The sequence below is a fragment of the Oryx dammah genome, unplaced genomic scaffold, assembly GCF_014754425.2.
Source record: "Oryx dammah isolate SB20612 unplaced genomic scaffold, SCBI_Odam_1.1 HiC_scaffold_17, whole genome shotgun sequence".
NCBI lineage: Eukaryota > Metazoa > Chordata > Mammalia > Artiodactyla > Bovidae > Oryx > Oryx dammah.
Genome location: NW_024070201.1, coordinates 61794109 through 61814284, shown reverse-complemented (window position 1 = coordinate 61814284; position 20176 = coordinate 61794109). Strand labels below are relative to the sequence as shown.

The window sequence follows — 20176 nt, the reverse complement described above, 5'->3', positions numbered from 1 at the left end:
ACTGCACCTTTTGGTCCATGCAGATCACCTTCCCACCATCCAGTCTCTGTAGTCTGCAAGAGTCTTGCAGATGATCTGTAGCTGGGGCTGAGAAAAGAGATTGTTAGTAATCTTAAATGACTCTGTCCTTGCTGGAACCTGACCTCAACACTTTCACATCTTGAAAAACAACCAGTCTTTTCATTATCAAATGTTATCTTTTTCCCATTAGTAGACTTCCTATAGGTCAAGACAGAGTGAAGAAATGCAATTTATTTCTGATTGAGTTAATAATCAATTACTATAGAGACCCATGTAACATTTCTTGATATTCATCATGGGCAGGCTCTGTTGAAAATGCGCAAAGCCAGTTGCTTTCATGGGTCCACAAAGTGTATGATGGCCTTGTACTGGGTCCAGTTAAAAAAAAAAAATGTGCCAAAGTAAGTCTTGGCTAGAACAAGGCTGAGAATACCTGCTCCATCATCAGTAACCAGATTTCTGTGACATACTTAATCACCAGCAGAAATCGAGTTTTGCAGGTAGCTCCTTGGTTGAGTTATTCACAGATTCTTTTTCTTTTTTTAATCTGGAAAGACCTTGACATTTGAAAGATGTTAAAAGAAATGCTAGACATGGGCAATGATTCAAAGGATAATTTGTCCTTCGTGAGATGACAAAATAAAAAGCTGTCATGGTGTCTCGCCTATCAAAGATCATTTACTAGCCTTTAATAAAATAAAACATTGTTTGGAGTATAATATCACTTACTATAGAGACAATTAAGATAATGATACAGAGTATAATTTTACACATAAAGTAAATACATATGTAATTTTTTTTTTCAATGAGTTGAGTAGCAACATGCCCAGGAGATTCCCTCTGAACCAAATTTGCCAAAATAAAAAATGCCACACGTCTTAAACCAACAGAAACAATAATAAAATCAAGAAAGGTACACTCAAAACCAATTTTAAAAAACATAGATCTTCAAAAGTTTGCTGTCTCCATAAGGAAAGTTGGCAAGATGACCAAATGCTCCTCTCCATGGTCTAAGTTTTTCAACTGACAGCTGTGTTAGGATGGAGGGCTCTTACCTGAGCATTGTAAGCACCAAAGCTCCAGTAACAAATTAAGCCTAAATATGGATTGTAAGGCTCAAGACGCTGGGCCATGAGTGCCAAAGCAGGAAATCCTGTCTGTGCTGGGCCAACGACAGCTGCCGAAGTCAGGGCGTGCATGAGGAATGGCTTCTGACCCAGGAAGATGAAAACAGACCCTAAGTATATTGAGATCAAACAGGAAGGGAAAGTTTATCCTAAACATGGCCCTGATTAGAACAGCAGCTTAGTGCCTTCCAAAGGCCAGCAGGAGCATGGCGCACGACTACTTATTTAAAAGATGCAGGAACAAATAAATGATCTAAGCAAGACTGAGCAGTGAAGTGAAGCTACCACAGTAGACTTACAAACTCGTGGAACCAGGAAAAAAGGAGGGTAAGGCGCTGATATGATGGTATGATACTGTGATTTATAATAAGACTATATATTTGGTCTTCATCCACTGTTCCTGGCATAGAGCTTCCGAAACCCTTGGAGTTTCCCAAGTCCCAAGATAAAGGGGTCTGTTCTTTTGTTAATGAGATGACTTTGGGATAGCACCTAAGGATGAGAGCTGCCAGGAGAACCAATGGTGAGATGAAAAGATTGGAACCCACCTCACTGACCTCCTGGGAGGGGGGAAGGGCTAGAGACTCAATCAATCACCACTGGCTAATGATTTAACCAATCATGCCTACATAATGAAGCCTCCATAAAAACTCAATGGACAGCATTCCAAGAGCTTCTAGACTGGTGAACCAGAATGCTTCCACATTGCCACTATGCTTGGCCCCAAACTCCACAAGGACAGAAGCCCCTTTGTTCGGGAACCCGCTTTATGTATGTCTTCATCTGGCTGCTGATTTGTATGCTTCAATATTCTTTGCAATAAACTAGTATTCTGGTGAGTAAAGGAGAGCCTCTCTAGCAGATTAAACCCAAGAAGGAGGTGGTGCAAATTTCTGATTTATAGCCAGTTGGTCAGAAGCACAAGTAACAACCTGGACTTCCAACCCATCTCTGAAGCAGGGAGAGTCTTGGAGACAGAGCCCTTCACCTGTGGAATCTGATGCTATCTCTGGGTGTGCTCAGTCATGTCCAGCTCTTTGCAATCCCATGGACTATAGCCCATCAGGCTCCTCTGTCCATAGAATTTTCCAGGCAAGAATATTGCAGAGGGTTGCCATTCCTTTCTCCCAGGTATCTTCCTGACGCAGGAATCAAACCCACATCTCCTGCATTGCAGGCAGCTTCTTACCACCTGAGCCAGTGTTTAATTGAGTTGAACTGTAGGAAACACAGCTGGTGTCAGAGAATTGCTTGGTGATATAGGGATGGCTGGATGGCATCCCTGACTCAATGGACATGAGTTTGAGTGAACTCCAGGAGTTGGTGATGGACAGGGAGGCCTGGCGTGCTGCGATTCATGGGGTCGCAAAGAGTCCGACACGACTGAGCAACTGAACTGAACTGAACTGAACTGAACTGATAGGGTAAAACACACATATATTGTAATTAGAGTCAGAATTTTTAAACAGAATACACACAGAACTACAGAATACCTAATTTATAGCTTTACCACACCAGTTGTTATTGTTTAGTTGCTAAGTCGTGTCCAACTCTTTTGCAACCCCATGGACCGTAGCCCGCCAGGCTCTTTGGTCCATGGGATTTCCCAGGCAAGAATACTGGAGGGGGTTGCCATTTTCTTCTCCAAGGGATCTTCCTGGACCAGGGATCAAATCTGTGTCTCCTGCTTGGCAGGCAGATTCTACAACTAGTATTTATAGCACACTCACCTCTATCAGACACTGTACAAAGCCTTATGTATGGGTAATCTCATTCTTACACCTCTATGGAAAAAATGGCCATGATTCTCATCACAGAGTCAGAATTGACTGTAAGTGGTAGACCTGGTGTTAGAACCTAGGCAGAGGCCTTGTTATTATCAACAGACCACACTGCCTCCAGGGTAGAAGGAACAGCCATAACTGGAAACAGAATGAAGATTCACACTGTGACACGTGCATCAGGAAGAAAAAGAGGAAAGCAAACGCACTGATGCTGAGATCACAAGGAGGCAACGGTACTGACTTACCTGGTGGTCCAGTGGTTAAGAATCCACCTTCCAACACAGGGGATGGTACAATCCCTGCTCGAGAAACTAAGATCCCACAGGCCGCAGAGCAACCAAGCCCGTGCTGCAACTACTGAGCCTGCATACCACAAATAAGACTCAACACAGCCATACATAAATATCAAAAAGAAAAGAGGGTGGCGATAAAAATGAAGGTCTTTGTGTGAAAGATAATTTCTATGCAGATATCAGCCAACAAAGCTGCAGGGTGAGGCTTGGGGTTGAAGTCAAAGGGAAGTCTGGAGGCTTGCACTCAATATTCTTCTACCCTTGAATTTCAAAGAGAAGATCCACAAGCTCCCACTAAAATTAAGAGGTATGATTGAAATAATAAGAATCACCTAAACATTCCACCTTTCATGTTGAGGAAAAGAAAAGGATCTGAGAAGGACCTACCCCAAATGAAGCCATGTGCAGCCCTCAGAACATGGACAGTGCCTGACCCAGAAGAATATCTTCCAGACCAGAGACCAAGGCTAAATGGCCAAGCTAATTCTTTGGTTGGAAGGATAGCTACCAGAGACGGAGAATGTCTGAGAGCAGAAAACATGTGCCTGTCCTGCTTCCCTGTCTGGATGCTCAGCGGTATGTTCCTTGGATTAAACTCTACCCTTAGAATATAAGTGCCACACCCACCATTCTAGATCAGCTCTTCTCTATAGGTGAATGTATACAACCCCGAAACAGTTTGCCCATCCATATCTCCCTCCACAAAGTCATTCCAATCAAGGCTGGCATATCAGTCTCCTAAAGGCTGCCCCAGAATCTGGGATCCTCCTGTACAACTTCAGCTCCCCTTACAGTATTACAGTGTTACGCTTCAATCGTGTCCGACTCTTTGTGACCCTATGGACTGTAGCCCACCATGCTTCTCTATCCAGGCAAGAATACTGGAGTGGGTTGCCATGCCCTCCTCCAGGGGATCTCCTGACCCAGGGATCGAACCCTTATCTCTGGCATCTCCTGCATTGGAAGGTCGTTTCTTTACCACTAGTGCCACCTGGGAAGCCCCTTGTCCACCCCTCAAATAAGCTATCTGTTACAACTCAACTCACAGGAAAATTTGTCCAACCCACTTCTTAGATAAAGGATCTCATATTCTACTTTTTTTTCCGGGGAAATCTCACATTCTAGAAATAACCTTCATAAACTAGGTTACTTTATGAAATAAAGGCCTTGACTCCCTAAACTGACAAACGCACCAGCAAAAGCAAGGGATGGAGGAAGGATGAATGGAGGGAAGAAAAAGAAGAGGGAGGGAGAGAAGGGGCGACAAGGGAAAGGGAGGGGAGAGGAACAGAAGAAAAAAAGCGGGTGGAGGAGAAGGAACAAGGAAGGCGATTAGGAGAAGGAAGCTGGGTAGTGGTTCATTGCTCTATGAAAATATCAGGGAAACACTGAACATCTAAACTCATTCGTAATAATCAAGTAGAGTTTGTTTCAGTCATGTCAATCCAGTACCAATTTTAAAAACTAGTTTTACAATGTAGCATATTTGAAGAAAACCCTTAGATATATATAATTATTAAATATGTGCCAATAAGGACCTCTGAAATTCAGCACTAACTTTTAATTAATTTCTTTTTTAAAATGGTACAGCATTTCTCTTAGCCTGCTAGTAAGGCTAAGCATATTTATTGTGAAGCATCAGTTTTACACCCACTAGAAACAAAACAGCAGTGTCCCATTGTTACCATCTCTATTTAACCCAGCTCTATCCCATGGATGGAGGAGCCTGGTAGGCTGCAGTCCATGAGGTTGCTAGGGGTTGGACACGACTGAGCGACTTCACTTTCACTTTTCACTTTCATGCATTGGAGAAGGAAATGGCAACCCACTCCAGTATTCTTGCCTGGAGAATCCCAGGGATGGGGGAGCCTGGTGAACTGCCGTCTATGGGGTCGCACAGAGTCGGATACGACTGAAGTGACTTAGCAGCAGCAGAAGTATTCACAGATCACTACTCAAGAAAAATAATAATATGCAAAAATGGCAAAGAAATAAAATAGAAGTTTCAGTATTCCCAGATGACATGTTTCTATTCCTAGAAAATTCAAGGAAATTTAACCAGAAAATGACTTTCTCAAAATTGTGGCTATAAAATAAATCTTCAAAAATCAATAACCTTTGTTTATACTTGTGCCAGGGAGCTTAAAAATGAAAAGTCAGGGAAAAATGTTATTTGCAATAGTAATACAAAACATTAAATTCTTGAATATTCAATTAACTTGTTATGCATGATGCTTAAAGACAATTGTAAAGCTCTGAGAAAAATAAATAAAATTTGAATAAATGGAGTCATGTTCCCTGTTTCAAGGGTAAATTTCCAACTCCTCTGAGAGAAAGGGGAGAAAGCAGGGGACTGGGCATTATAAGGGACATGGGATAAGCCTGTGGACTTAGGGAGCAGCTAAGAGCACAGATGGTTCAGGTGGTAAAGATGACCACATGTCCTGCGCTGTGGTCGTTCAGTCACTAAGTCATCTCTGACTCTTTGTGCTCTCATAGACTGCAGCACGCCAGGCTCCTCTGTCCTTCACTTTCTCCCAAAGTTTGCTCAAATTCATGTCCATTGAGTTGGTGATGCTATCTAATCATCTCAACCTCTGCCATCCCCTTCTCCTTTTACCTTCAATCTTTCCCAGCATCTGGGGCTTTACCAATGAGTTGGCTCTTCACATCAGGTGGCCAAAGTATTGGAACTTCAGCTTCAGTCCTTCCAATGAATATTCAGAGTGGATTTCCTTTAGGATGGACTGATTTGATCTTCTTGCAGTTCAAGGGGCTCTCAAGAGTCTTCTCTAGCACCACAGTTTGAAAGCATCATTTCTTCAGCGCTCAGCCTTCTTTATGAATCAACTCTTACATCAGTACATGTTAACACAAATTAATCCAGTATCTACTAAAACCTATTGGAATACTTTCTAGAACCAGACAAATGAGTAAAACTCATATGGAGAAATAAGGAATAACAGGCTTTTTTTTTTTTTTTTTTTTAATGAGAGTGGATCAATCCTACTGGATTGTAAACCATAAAGTCACAGTCATTTAAAATTGTATGGAGCTTTATTAAAAACAAGTATTACTGGTCTGACATACACTTCAGAAACATAATTCAGACTATTAGAGGAATGTAACAAATTACATATTAGGAGCAATACAAAGTGAAAAAATAACTACTGTTAAGTGTCAACTTAAATAAAAATGATTTGTGGTACCTTAGGTCCTGGTAATACAAAATAAATTTCAAACAGGGCAAGACATTATGTATTAGAACTAGCAGAATTATATTAGAAATGGAAAATGAAGATAAGAAAATGGTCTTACTATTAAAGAAATAAAAGAGAATAGATCAAAGGGTTTGAGAAATTTAAAAAAGTAATGTGGAAATATGACAAACGTAACTGATAAAACTTCCACTATTCAAAAGCAGTACATAGAAAGAACTGATATAAATATACACTAAAAAGCCTAGATTTTATTCATTAAGTGGGCCAGAGGAGATGGTCCACTTAACCCAAAGGAAATCTAAACAGAAGAAAGCAAAAAAGAAAGGAAAGAAGAGAAATGAACCATCCATAGCCATCACAGCAAGACAAGGTGAAATAACTTTAAGACATAACTGAACACAATAAACTAAAAATAAATACAAATGGGAAAATTCAATGCTGATGCAGTTATACAGGAAAAAATTAAGTCAGTGATGGTAGATTTAATGAAGTTGGTGATGGTTCCATGTCGTTTTAGTAGCAGCAAAGGCAGATTCCTCCTCCATATGATATCCTAGGAGGTGGCTGGACTTCTGAGGGGGGTGGTCCATGGCTGCCAGGGAACAGAGCCATAAGCACTGCAGCCTTGCAAACAGTGGCCATCCCACTGCAGAGTTTGGCAGGGGGCACTGAAAGGACAGGGAGAATAGGAAAACCACTAACTTTCAAATGGGCCACACAGACTCGGGCAACGAGCATCTTGTCTTTTTAGGGAGTGAAGACCAGAGATTCTTCCCCCGGATTTATGGAGAACTCCTTGTGTATATGTGTTCACAGCAGCATCATTCATAAAAGCCAAGAGGTAGAGAAAACCCAACGCAATATCCAAATGGTGACTGGGTAAACAAAGCAAGCCGTTATCGATGCAATGGCCTATTATTCATCCATAAAAAGGAATGAAGTTCTGATAAATGCTACAACATAGATGAATCCGGCAAACAAATTATGCTAAATTAAAGAAGCCAGTTCACAAAAGACTACATATTGTATGATCCCATTTATTAAAATGTCCAGAATAAGCACTGTTTCCATTGAGACTGGAAACAGACTGGTGGTTGCCTAGGGCTGGGAGGGTTGGGGAAGGGGGGCGGGGAGGGGCTGCTAATGAGTACAGGGTTTCTTTTTAAAGTAACAAAAATGTTCTAAAATTGTGATGGTTGCATAACTCTATGAATATATAGAGTCACTGAATTATACACTTTTGAGGGTGAATTGTATGGTATGTGAATTATGTATCAATAAAGCTGTTTAAAAACCACACATACACACCATTAATAAGAACCTCCCTCCCACCCTGCCTGATAAGCAGATACCTGCAGCCAAATTTGACTTGATTTAGGAAAAGAAGCTAACAGGATATTTCTTGTAACCCAGTCTTTTGGAGTAAGTTTCTGCCTGCTTAACATATGATAACTTCTAAATGGAAATCTTGGGTAGACGTCTCAGCTCTCTTCTCCCACTCTTGCTTGGTCCTAACAGTCTTATCTTTTCCTTTTTTCTTTTTTCTCTTTTAAAATCTAACTCTCTTTTAAAAGTCTAATTCTCTAGCAAAATGGGGCCAGCATTGGCTTTTGTTTTCCTGCCCACCAATTCTGCTAAAAACACACTTCTTAATTCAATGTTCAGACCTAAGGCCCTGCTCAGAAGAATGGGAGAAAAGGCTTGAGAATCACAAGGATCTCTCTTTTGTACCAGTTTAGCTGAGAGCCTTCTCATATCCCCGACACTTCTTTCATCTCAGATTTTCTAATTCAACTTTTAAATTTCCCACTGATTTCCCATTCTATTCCTGGCACTTCCGAGGCTTTCTCTTTGGCTCAACCACTTCAAGGACCAGCTTGTCATCTGTGTAGCCCAGACCTCCTGCCCACTGCTGCCTTACTTTTGAGACGAAGATTTATTTTCACTCTTTGCCAACCTCTCTCAAGCTGGAAGCCCCTCAACCCCCTCCCTCAACAAGCCATTTGTAAATCCATATCCTGGCATTTTTTCCTAACCCTGGCCAATCCCAGAGCAGGCAAGGCCAGGTGGCTGCTCCCAGGTGGTCTGTGTATGGCTTGAACACCCTCTGGCTTTACTGTAGAGCCTCCCCAGTCACCACAAAGCAGCTGATGGCTCCTACCCCAGGACACCCCCAACCCCTCCAGACCTCAGCTGGCAAATCCACAGACCCTGGCCATGCCTCCTCTCTACCCAAACAAAGACAAAGAGAACAAGGATTTCATAAGGTCCACTGTTAAAGAAAACTCTGAAATTCTGCAGATTTGTATATATCCCATATAGGTCTTTTGGGGCTTCCCTGATGGCTCAGCAGTAAAATATCTGCCTTCAATGCAGAGACATGTGTTTCATCCCTGGGGTGGAAAGATCCCCTGGAGGAGGGCACAGCAACCTTCTCCAGTATTCTCGCCAGGAGAATCCCATGGACAGAGGAGCCTAGTGGGCTGCAGTCTGTGGGGTCGAAAAAAGTGGGACACAACTGAAGCAACTAAGCACGTGTGCACGCGCGTGTACACACACACACACACACACACACACATAGGTCTTTAACTGCCTTGGATTCAAATCTAGGCTCTGTCATTTACTGAGTGGCTTTAAGGGAATCTGCTTGGCCTCTCCAAGTCTCAATTTCTCACTTGTGAAAATGAGGATAATAATATGGTGTGGATTAAAATGAGACAGTTCCAGTAAAGGGCTTGGGACTGTGGTCATTCTATGAGTCCCCATAAAGCAAAATCATAGATTACTGTTTTCCTGGATAACAGAAAAAAATCAGATGGGAAACGTGCCATTACTCTCTGTGACCAGTCATTCAGAGGACGGAAGTGGAGGATTCTGCCCGCCTGCCCCTGTTGCTATGCAGGCTTCTGGAGGCGGAGCCCATCAGCTAGAGAAAATCTGCTCCTTGTGGTTATCACAGCTCGGCAAAGCCGGAAAAACCTCTTTCTCTCTGTTCCTCCCCTCAACCAGTCCAGGCCAATCTGCGTTCTTCCCAAAACAAAACTGCAATCCCTGCAAGACACAGCTTTGCAGAAAACCTTGCCCAGGCTGGGTCTATAAAGTCAGCTGTGCCAGTCAGGCTGGAACAAAACTTGCCTCTCTCAGAGCCCCGCTGCCGTGGGGACTGCAGGTGCAATCGGTACTGTGTCATCAGTGAGTTCAAGGTCAGAGGAATCTGCGAGCTGCTGAAGACAATGACTTTAATGTTGGAGATTTTTTCCTTTCCATGACCTTTTACAGTAGGGAGGTGAATCCCAGAGAAAAACGCAAGCCTTGCCCTTCTCCGGGACATGCCAACACCCTCTCTGGCTGGACCCTGGCCCATTGTCCAAATGTGGCCTGCTCAGCTGACCTGTATTTCGCTGATTTCCAAACCACAATCTACTATAGCGAAGCAAGGGCTCTGTGCCCCTGGGGCTACTCCTTGGGTCCCTGAACTGAGACGATGCCAGAAGACATTCCTGCAGTGACACGTGTGCACATGTTCGTGCAAACATTTATAACGCACCTATCGTGGGTCAGGCACTGTGCTAGGTGAGAAGGATATAAAAACAAGCAACACAGTCCTGTGAGGAGCTCGCAGTCCTGGGGGTGTGGGAGGCAGCAGGCAACTGGCAACCCTGCGAGGGGAGGATGTGCTTGGGTGCAGCAAGCCACCTAAAGGGACTGAATGAAATAAGAACGGCTCCCCGGCCCCCAGTGGTTCCCAAAGCAAGGGGCGCCTTAATGAAGCTCAGAAAGTGAGTACTTGGCCAAAGAGAATTATGTGCAAAGGGATGTGCTGTGCACGTATGTGTGCCTCTGTGTGTGTGTGTGTGTCCCTGGGCACCCTTCCCAGGCACACTCCACCACAAATTATTCATCATCATGGTGCCTTTCTAAAACCCCACACTAAACAGCTTCCATCTTGAAATTTATTGTGTTCCATCCCATTGGGCAGAAGGTCAGAGAGAACATTTGTGTGAGTCATAGCTCGCTGGATTTCTACATCTTGTTAAATGTACGTTCACTCTTTCTGAGGTGTCAGAGGCAGACTGCCTGTCTCCCTCCTCAGCGTTCCTAAAGTGAGGGGGCCATGCCACCCAGTGGACACCTTTCCTCCCCTTGGGCTCAGGTCCCACTGAGGAGGTTCCTCCAGAGAGGGAGCTGCCTGGGCTCCTCTCAGCTGACACAGCTCCGGCGTCCCACTGCCTTTGACCTGGATGCCCACCTGAGCTGCTAGAACTTCAGTCTTCCAGTTTACTGGCTTGAGATCTGGAATCTGCGTTCATTCATTCATTCACTCGGTCATTTATTCACTGAGCTCCCACTCTGTGGCGAGCACTATTCCAGGGGCTGGGAATACAGAATTGAACCAGGCATACCGGTCTACACTCATGCAATCTGCATTCAAATGGAAAAGAGAGATCTCAGAGAAGCAAGCAAGTAACCAAGCAAGGAAATAAATGAGAGGCTTTTATGTGGTGATAAATTCTAGGAAAAAGCAAAAGATAAAACAGGGTAAAACATCTCAAAGTGACATTGGGAGAAGTTATTTTTCATTGGTGCACAAGAAAGGCCTCACAGGCGACATCTGAGCTGAGATCCGAACAATGAGAAGGAAGCAGCCACGCAGAGATGCAAGGGAGGGGTGAGAGTGGGAAGGGGAGGTGCCAGCAGCCCACTGAATGGAGTCGGGATTTCATTCTAAGCACAATGGGAATTCATTGGAGAGTTTGAAGCAAAAGGGTGACAGGACCTGACTCACATTTTTTAAAAAGATTACTGCATCAAAACTGTTCAGGATTTTATTATTATTATTGAAGGATAATTGCTTTACAGAATTTTGTTGTTCTCTGTCAAACCTCAATATGAATCAGTCATAGGCAAACACTCTCTTCCAACAACACAAGAGAAGACTCTACACATGGACATCACCAGATGGTCAACACCGAAATCAGATTGAGTATATTCTTTGCAGCCAAAGATGGAGAAGCTCTATACAATCAGCAAAAACAAGACTGGGAGCTGACTGTGGCTCAGATCCTGAACTCCTTATTGCCAAATTCAGACTTAAATTGAAGAAAGTGGGGAAAACCACTGGATCATTCAGGTATGACCGAAAGCAAATCCCTTATGATTATACAGTGGAAGTGAGAAATAGATTTAAGGGCCTAGATCTGATAGATAGAGTGCCTGATGAACTAGGGATGGAGGTTTGTGACACTGTACAGGAGACAGGGATCAAGACCATCCCCATGGAAAAGAAATGCAAAAAAGCAAAATGGCTGTCTGAGGAGGCCTTAAAAATAGCTGTGGAAAGAAGAGAAGCAAAAAGCAAAGGAGAAAGGGAAAGATAATAGGCATCTGAATGCAGAGTTCCAAAGAATAGCAAGGAGAGATAAGAAAGCCTTCCTCAGCGATCAATGCAAAGAAATAGAGGCAAACAACAGAATGGGAAAGACTAGAGATCTCTTCAAGAAAATTAGATACCAAGGGAACATTTCATGCAAAGATGGGCTCAATAAAGGACAGAAATGGTATGGACCTAACAGAAGCAGAAGATATTAAGAAGAGGTGGCAAGAATACACAGAAGAACTGTACAAAAAAGAGCTTCACGACCAAGATAATCACGATGGTGTGATCACTCACCTAAAGCCAGACATCCTGGAATATGAAGTCAATGGGGCCTTAGAAAGCATCACTATGAACAAAGCTAGTGGAGGCGATGGAATTCCAGTTGACCTATTTCAAATCCTGAAAGATGATGCTGTGAAAGTGCTGTACTCAATATGCCAGCAAATTAGGAAAACTCAGCAGTGGCCACAGGACTGGAAAAGATCAATTTTCATTCCAATCCCAAAGAAAGGCAATGAATGCCAAAGAATGCTCAAACTAACACACAATTGCACTCATCTCACACGCTAGTAAAGTAATGCTTAAAATTCTCCAAGCCAGGCTTCAGCAGTACGTGAATTGTGAACTTCCAGATGTTCAAGCTGGTTTCAGAAAAGGCAGAGGAACCAGAGATCAAATTGCCAGCATCCACTGGATCATCGAAAAAGCAAGAGAGTTCCAGAAAAACATCTATTTCTGCTTTATTGACTATGCCAAAGCTTTCGACTGTGTGGATCACAATAAACTGTGGAAAATTCTGAAAGAGATGGGAATACCAGACCACCTGACGTGCCTCTTCAGAAACCTATATGCAGGTCAGGAAGCAACAGTTAGAACTGGACATGGAACAGACTGGTTCCAAATAGGAAAAGGAATATGTCAAGGCTGTATATTGTCACCCTGTTTATTTGACTTCTATGCAGAGTACATCATGAGAAACACTGGGCTGGAAGAAGTACAAGCTGGAATCAAGATTGCTGGGAAAAATATCAATCACCTCAGATATGCAGATGACACCACCCTTATGGCAGAAAGTGAAGAGGAACTAAAAAGCCTCTTGATGAAAGTGAAAGAGGAGAGTGAAAAAGTTGGCTTAAAGCTCCACATTCAGAAAACTAAGATCATGTCATCTGGTCCCATCACTTCAGGGGAAATAGATGGGAAAACAGTGGAAACAGTGTCAGACTTTATTTTGGGGGGGTCCAAAATCACTGCAGATGGTGATTGCAGCCATGAAATTAAAAGACACTTACTCCTTGGAAGGAAAGTTGTGACCAACCTACATAGCATATTGAAAAGCAGAGATATTACTTTGCCAACAAAGGTCCATCTAGTCAAGGCTATGGTTTTTCCTGTGGTCATGTATGGATGTGAGAGTTGGACTGTGAAGAAAGCTGAGCGCTGAAAAATTGATGCTTTTGAACTGTGGTGTTGGAGAAGACTCTTGAGAGTCCCTTGGACTTCAAGAAGATCCAACCAGTCCATCCTAAAGGAGATCAGTTCTGGGTGTTCATTGGAAGGACTGATGCTAAAGCTGAAATTCCAATACTTTGGCCACCTCATGTGAAGAGTTGACTCATTGGAAAAGACTTTGATGCTGGGAGGGATTGGGGGCAGGAGGAGAAGGGGACGACAGAGGATGAGATGGCTGGATGGCATCACCGATTCGATGGACATGAGTTTGGGTGAACTCCGGGAGTTGGTGATGGACAGGGAGGCCTGGTGTGCTGTGATTCATGAGTCGCAGAAAGTCGGACAGGACTGAGAGACTGAGCTGAACTGAACTGAACTGATACATATATCCCCTCCCTTTTGAACCTCCCTCCCAGCTCCCTCCCCATCCCACCCCTCTAGGTTGATACAGAGGATTCTGGCCCTAAAGCATCTACCTGTTCCTCCTTTTCTTGGATAATCTCCCTGAGATTACTAACTCTGAGGATCTCTCCAGTCCAACATCTAGCCCCAACTTCTCTGCTGCCCACAGTGGGAGATGTCTGTGTGCTTATGAGCCCAGAAGAAACTTCTCTTTCAACAAAACTGCAGACTCTCATTCCCTTTAAAGCCACCAGCCTGACAGCTTGCCAATCTCAGCTCAGTAGTAGATTTCCTGAATGGCATTTATACTTGCCATCTCTGACACAGGCTGTCACTCTGGCCAGATTTTAAAAAAATGTTTGGGTGATCTGTAGAAAAGCTCCTCAACCAGGGGTAGACACATGTGGGGACTCTGGGAAGGTTCCAGACATGTCTCAGCCCACTCTAGATGTAGGGGATCACAGCCTGGGGAGGGGAGGGTGGGGGAGCATGGACTCTCTACTCTTTTTAAAGTTCTCTAGACAAATGCTGACATATATCTCTGCTTAAAAGCCACTAAACTGCAGAGACGTAGGCTATATTTCTAAGCTCACCACTGCAAATTGTTATTATGAGCAAGGCTAATAAGCATCCATACACTAACAGTCACAGAATCAGAAGAGGCAAAACTGTCTCCTGCCTATGTGGATCGGGGCTATGTCAGGAAGAAGAGGAGGTGAGGAATGATGGGTTAGTGAGTAAATGGAGCCCTGATTCTCGGCTCAGAAAATCACTTCAGAAGAATGAAATGCACGTGTTTTTTCACCATCATAGTTTTCAATGTTCACAGCTCCATAGCAGCAAACAGCAAATCCACACACACAGGGATTTCAACACCACATGTCCTGAAGATGCATATTCTGCCTGGCTTCCAATTCCCTTGGCTATTTCCCCTGAAAATGTAAAATCTTGCAGTCCTCCTTAAGTGAAAAAAAAAAAAAAAGTCTATAGCACCAAATATTTCCAATTCCCACACCGTTTCTCACACTAGAGCATCTATGGTGATTACAGACCCCAGCACCCCCAGCCTGGAAAAAAGCAAGACCAAAACAAACAGCAGCAATTTGGGCAAGTATCTCCTGAGCCCATATTATGTGCCAGCTTCTATTAAATACACTCTACATATGTTGTTTCATCTGCCTATCCAACCTCCCCATTGCAGTGGTGACTGTCATTACCTTTCTTGTACAATTGAGCGAACCAGGAAGCCAGAGAGGGCAAAGGGCTCCCCAAGGCACAGGGCTCCTGCCTGACTGGAGCGCTGAACACAGATTTGAGTCTAAATCGGGTGCACTCTCACTCTTTTAGTAAAGAATCGTGGACTGAAAGATGATTCAGATGATCCCTGCCTTCAAGTTGTTCATAGAGGACTGATGAGCAATGTAAACAGGTATATGACTAGGGTTTTGACTGTGATCAGCACTAAATGGGGCTTTCCTGGTGACTCAGATGGTAAAGAATCTGCCTGCAATGCGGGAGACGTGGGTTCAATCCCTGGGTCAGGAAGATCCCCTGGAGGAGGGAATAGCAACCCACTCCGGTATTCTTGCCTGGAGAATTCCATGGACAGAGGAGACGGGCAGGCTACAGTCCATGGGGCAGCAAATCGTCAGACACATCTGAGCAACTAACTACACACTAGCGCTACGTGGTAAAACATATGCATTCTGGAACCAAGCAAGTCCAATTCAGGACAAATTTAAGGCTCCACAAACAAGATGACATCTTAGTTAGGACTTCCCAAGAGGAGGTAAGACTTAACCAGAGGAGAAGCTAGGAAAAATGATTGTATGCAGAGATTATATAACCAGCCAAGAATGGGGAATGAGGAACATGTTCGAGGAATGGGGGCCAAACCATATGATTAGAAAGGAGCATGGGCACAAAACCAACTGGGGGGGCGAGGTTAGAATGCCACCACCAGTTCTTTAGGCAAAGAGGACCACAAAACATTGACACCCAAAGTGACGAAACAGGGGCCTGGAGACAACTCTACCCTGGTCACTTTCAACTACCGACAGTTTCTCTCTCCAATGCTCCTTCACACCTGCTTTCTCTCTCCCTTCTTTCAATGCTGGGATGATTCTCAAGCACCTAAGACTTGTCGTGGGCATCAATGCCTCCAGGAAGCATGCATCTCCCGTTCTCCTGAGATTGGTGCCCCTCCTGCGTGCTTCTCCATACTGAATACTGATATTAAACCTTCTGTTTGCTTCCTGTCCTTCCCACTAGATGGAAGCTCCTTGAAAGTAGGCACCACAGTTACTCATCTTTGGTTTCCCCTAATTGTTGATTTCTTGGCATGTAATAGATGCTTAAAGGCTTGGTGGGTTAAAGTGAATAAGCATCAAAGAAGCCCCCAACAGATACTACAACCACAGCCGTGCAAGTCCGAACTGTAGGTGCAGTTAACTCACTTGTTCTTTCGTTCTCCCAAAAGAGATTTTTTTTGTGGCCTTATTTTATACCCTGCACTATGCTTCAAGTTTGGTAATTACAGTGTGTCTGTCTCCAAAGGCAGGCCCTACTCCTGATCATGTGATAGGACTGAAAGTCCCTAAATACCAGCTCCCACAGAGCCTCATGAGCCTAAGTCCAGCCTTTTGGGTAGTAAACTGTTATTATCAAGTCCAAGGAAAGTCTTGCTTCTCAACCTGGGAACACACCCCAGGGGGTAGCAGAGCATGAGAGGAAATAAGTGAAGCCACAACAACTAACCACAGCAAACCATTCGAAGGCACCCACTGTACTGATCAGATGTTACAGTGTGGGAAACCTGGATATATGAACTATGGTGCAGAATGTGCACAGAATTTTAAAATTAAAAGTAACAGACTTGAGGGAGTTCCCTGGTGGTCCAGTGGTTAAGATTTGGTGCTTTCACTGCCATGGCCCAGGTTCAATCCCTAGTCAGGGAACTAAGAACCTGCAAGCCACACACAGTGTGGCCAAAAAAAAGAAAGAGAGAGACTTGAAGGAAAATTTTGACATGCAGGCAGCAACTATTCTGGTCTGTCCCCACTGACCCCTCCAGAGTCTGAGATCCCTCTCCCATGTCCGAGGGGTGTGTGGCAGAGACCCTTGGCTCTCTTCCTTAATGTCAATTTCCTTTTCTCCCCTGGCATTGAACACTGCCTTTAACTGGGTACATGGTCCCTGGAATTACGTTTTCCAGTCTCCTTTGTCCGGCCATATGACTAAGATTTGGTCAATTAAATGTAGGTGGAATTGCGGTCACTCCCAGGAAGTGTCTTTAAAGGGAAGCAGTATCCTGTCTTTGCCTTTCTTTTTCCTGCTGAAAGGGACATAGACATGAGGCAGAGAGCTCAAGCAGCCACGCTGGGTCCCAAGGAGGTCCCCTGAGGACATCAGAACAGCAGGATGCAAGAGGCCTGCATGCCAGCTGCGGGCTACCTAACTCCTGACTGTTTACACAAGAGAACAAAACCATGAACATTTAAGCCACAGTCTGGTTGCTTTCATGAAAATGTTGAAGAGACTCTGATAAGGAAACTAAGGACTTCCAGACTCACAGAAAGTTGAACCCAGGAAGGACCTCAGAAAGTTGGCTCCCTGTTCCTTGCTACCAGAGCCCATGGCAGATCTGCACCTGCCTAGCCCCACCCCCACCCCCACCCCCGCCATAGGGCTGACAGACTGCTGCTGTGAGTTAACATAAGAAATCAGATGGAAAAGTTTCCTTCTCTCTGCAGGCGGGAAGGAGACTTCCTCTTAGAGAGCTTCTGCTGATGGGAGAAGGCTTTGCTGAGCTCCCCAGGCTAGAAGTTGTATCTTCAAAGCTGAATGAGCCATTAAAGAAAGAGGAAAGTTGATCTGTACAAGTGAGCATCAAATGCTGGAGAAGGGGAGGGGAAAATCTGGGATGAAGGGACTAAAGAAAGGGGAATAGAAAGGGCAACTGAGTTGAAAGAATAACACCCATCCTGTAGAACTACCTAAGCAAGCCACCAACTTTCATGAAGTCCCCCAAAGCTGCAAAATGCTTGGCATGATTGCATGACTTACAGAACCAACGTAGTGGCTGTTTGCCGCCAAAGGTGCCAGCGGGGAGAGAATCTGAGATGGCCCACTGAGCTGCAGGTGCCAGACACGGGAGACCCTGGGATCATGAATAAATATGTTCAAAGAAGTTTATAAAGAGCTTTCAGGGAATTCCCTGAGGGTCCAGTGGTTAGGACTCCAGGCTTCCACTGCAGGGGGCCAGGGTTCGATCACTGGTCAGGAAACTAAGATCCCACAAGCAAGGCAGTGTGGCCACAAATAAAATTAAATAAATTAAAAGGGCTTTCAGCTTTCCTAAGCCATGAAAATTTGAGAGGAGGGGGTGGTGGTGGTAGTGGTGTTCAAAGACATTTCCCCCAGAATGCAAGAAACCTACTGAAGCACTTGTGTTACCATGGACACCAGAACAAAGCACCACATCCCCAGTAGCATTATGCTGAGTCACTATCCCCTCCAGCAGGCACTAGCCCTGCCCTCTTCTTCCTGAGCCAGAATCTTGAGTGGAAATGGAACTCTAGCATTAAAAATTTCATTCAGAGACCCAGAATAGTCAAAACAATCAATTTTTTTAAAAACCCAGAGAACTCACACTTCTTGATTTCAAAACTCACCACAAAGCTATAATAATCAAGCCTGGGATACTGGCACAAGGATAGAATTAAAGATCAATGGAATAGACTTAGAGTCCAGAAATAAACCCTTGCATTTATGATCAATTGAGTTTTTACAAGGGTTCCAAGACCATGGAGGGAAAAGAATGTCATTTCAACAAACAGTATACTGGGACAGCTGGATATTCACATGTAAAAGAATGAAGTTGGACCCCCACCTAATTTCATATACAAAAACTAATTCAAGATACATCACCAAGGACTCCCCCGATGGTCCAGTGGCTAAAACGCCACACTCCCAATGCAGGGGGTCCAGGTTCAATCCCTGGTCAACGAACTATTAATCCCTGCCGCAACTAAGAGTTTGCATGCCACAACTACAGAGCCATAAAGAACATCAAAGATCCTTTGTTTTACAGCTAAGACCTGACACAGCAAATAAAATACATAAATAAATATTTTTAAAGTATATAATCAATCTAAATGTAAGAGCATCAACTGTAAAACTCTTAGAAGAAAATATAGGACTAAAACTTCCTGACCTTGATTTAGGCAATTGTTTGTTAGATATAACACCAAAAGCACAAGCCACAGAAGAAAAAACCAGGTAAACTGAACTTCGTCAAAATTAAAATCATTTATGCTGCAGAGAATATCATCAAGAAAGTGGAAAAAACCCCAGAGAATAGGAGAAAATGTTTGCAAATTTTGTATCTGATGATATGTAATGTAGATCCAGAATATATAAAGAACCTTTACAATGCAACAATAAAAAGACAAATCAATTTTAAGATGAATGAAGGAATAATAAGGAGGTACTTCATATATCTATTCAATGGCAAAAATCCGAAACATTGACATCATCAAATGCTAGTGTGGACATGGAACAATAGGAACTCTCACATTGCTAGTGGGAATGCAAAATGGTGCAGCCACTTTGGAAGATCAAATATGAAAAGGCTATATACTGTACAATTATAACTACATGACATTCCAGAAGAGGCAAAAACTATGGGGATAGTAAAAAGATGAGTGATTGCCAGGAGTTGGGGGGGCAGTAGGGAAGGCAGGAGGGATGAGTAGGAGCATAAAGGGCTTTTAGGACAGTGACATCATTCTGTATGATAAACACTGTAATGATGACTACATGTTACTATACATCTGTCAAAACCCACAGAATGTACAACACCAAGAGTGAACCCTACCCTAAACTACAGACTTTGGGTGACAACGACGTGTTAATGTAGGCTCAACAGCCACTCTGGTGCAGGATGTTGATAGCTGGTGAAACTATGCATGTACAGGGGTGGGGGGTGGATAAGAACTCTCCTACTTTCCACTCAATTTTGCTGTGAACTTAATACCTGTCCAAAAAAATCTATTTAAAAGAAATGCCAGTGGGCATTGGATTTGAATTGTCCTTTCTCCAACAATGACATACAAATGGTGGATAAGCATATGGAAAAACACTCTATGTGAGCAACCACTAGGGTAATGCAGATCAAAACCACAAGAAGATACCTATTTACATCCACTAGGACGGCTAAAATAAAAAAGACAGACAATAGCAAGTGTTGCTGACGATGTGGAGACATTGGGATCCTCATAAACTGCTGGTGGGATTGTAAAAAACAAAAAAATGGTGTTTTTGGAAACATGTTGGCAGGTCTTCAAATGAATAAACAGAGTTACCATATGACCCAGCATTTCCACTTGTAGAGATAATTGAAAACAAATGTCCACAAAAAATTTGCACATGGAGACTTCCACTGGTATTCAGTAGTTGAGAACCCACCTTGCAATGCAGAGGACATGGGTTCAATCCC

The 20176-nt window shown here is 43.6% G+C and overlaps 1 protein-coding gene and 1 non-coding gene across 2 annotated transcripts in view; one reads left to right on the top strand and one right to left on the bottom strand.

Annotated features, from left to right (window-relative positions):
• The window catches only part of KIAA1549L (KIAA1549 like), a 303264-nt gene that overhangs the window by 185268 nt on the left and 97820 nt on the right, over nt 1-20176 (bottom strand). The gene's annotated exons all lie outside the window — the stretch shown is intronic.
• TRNAE-UUC lies at nt 16563-16634 on the top strand. The gene has a single exon. It is a non-coding gene; the product is annotated as a tRNA-Glu (tRNA).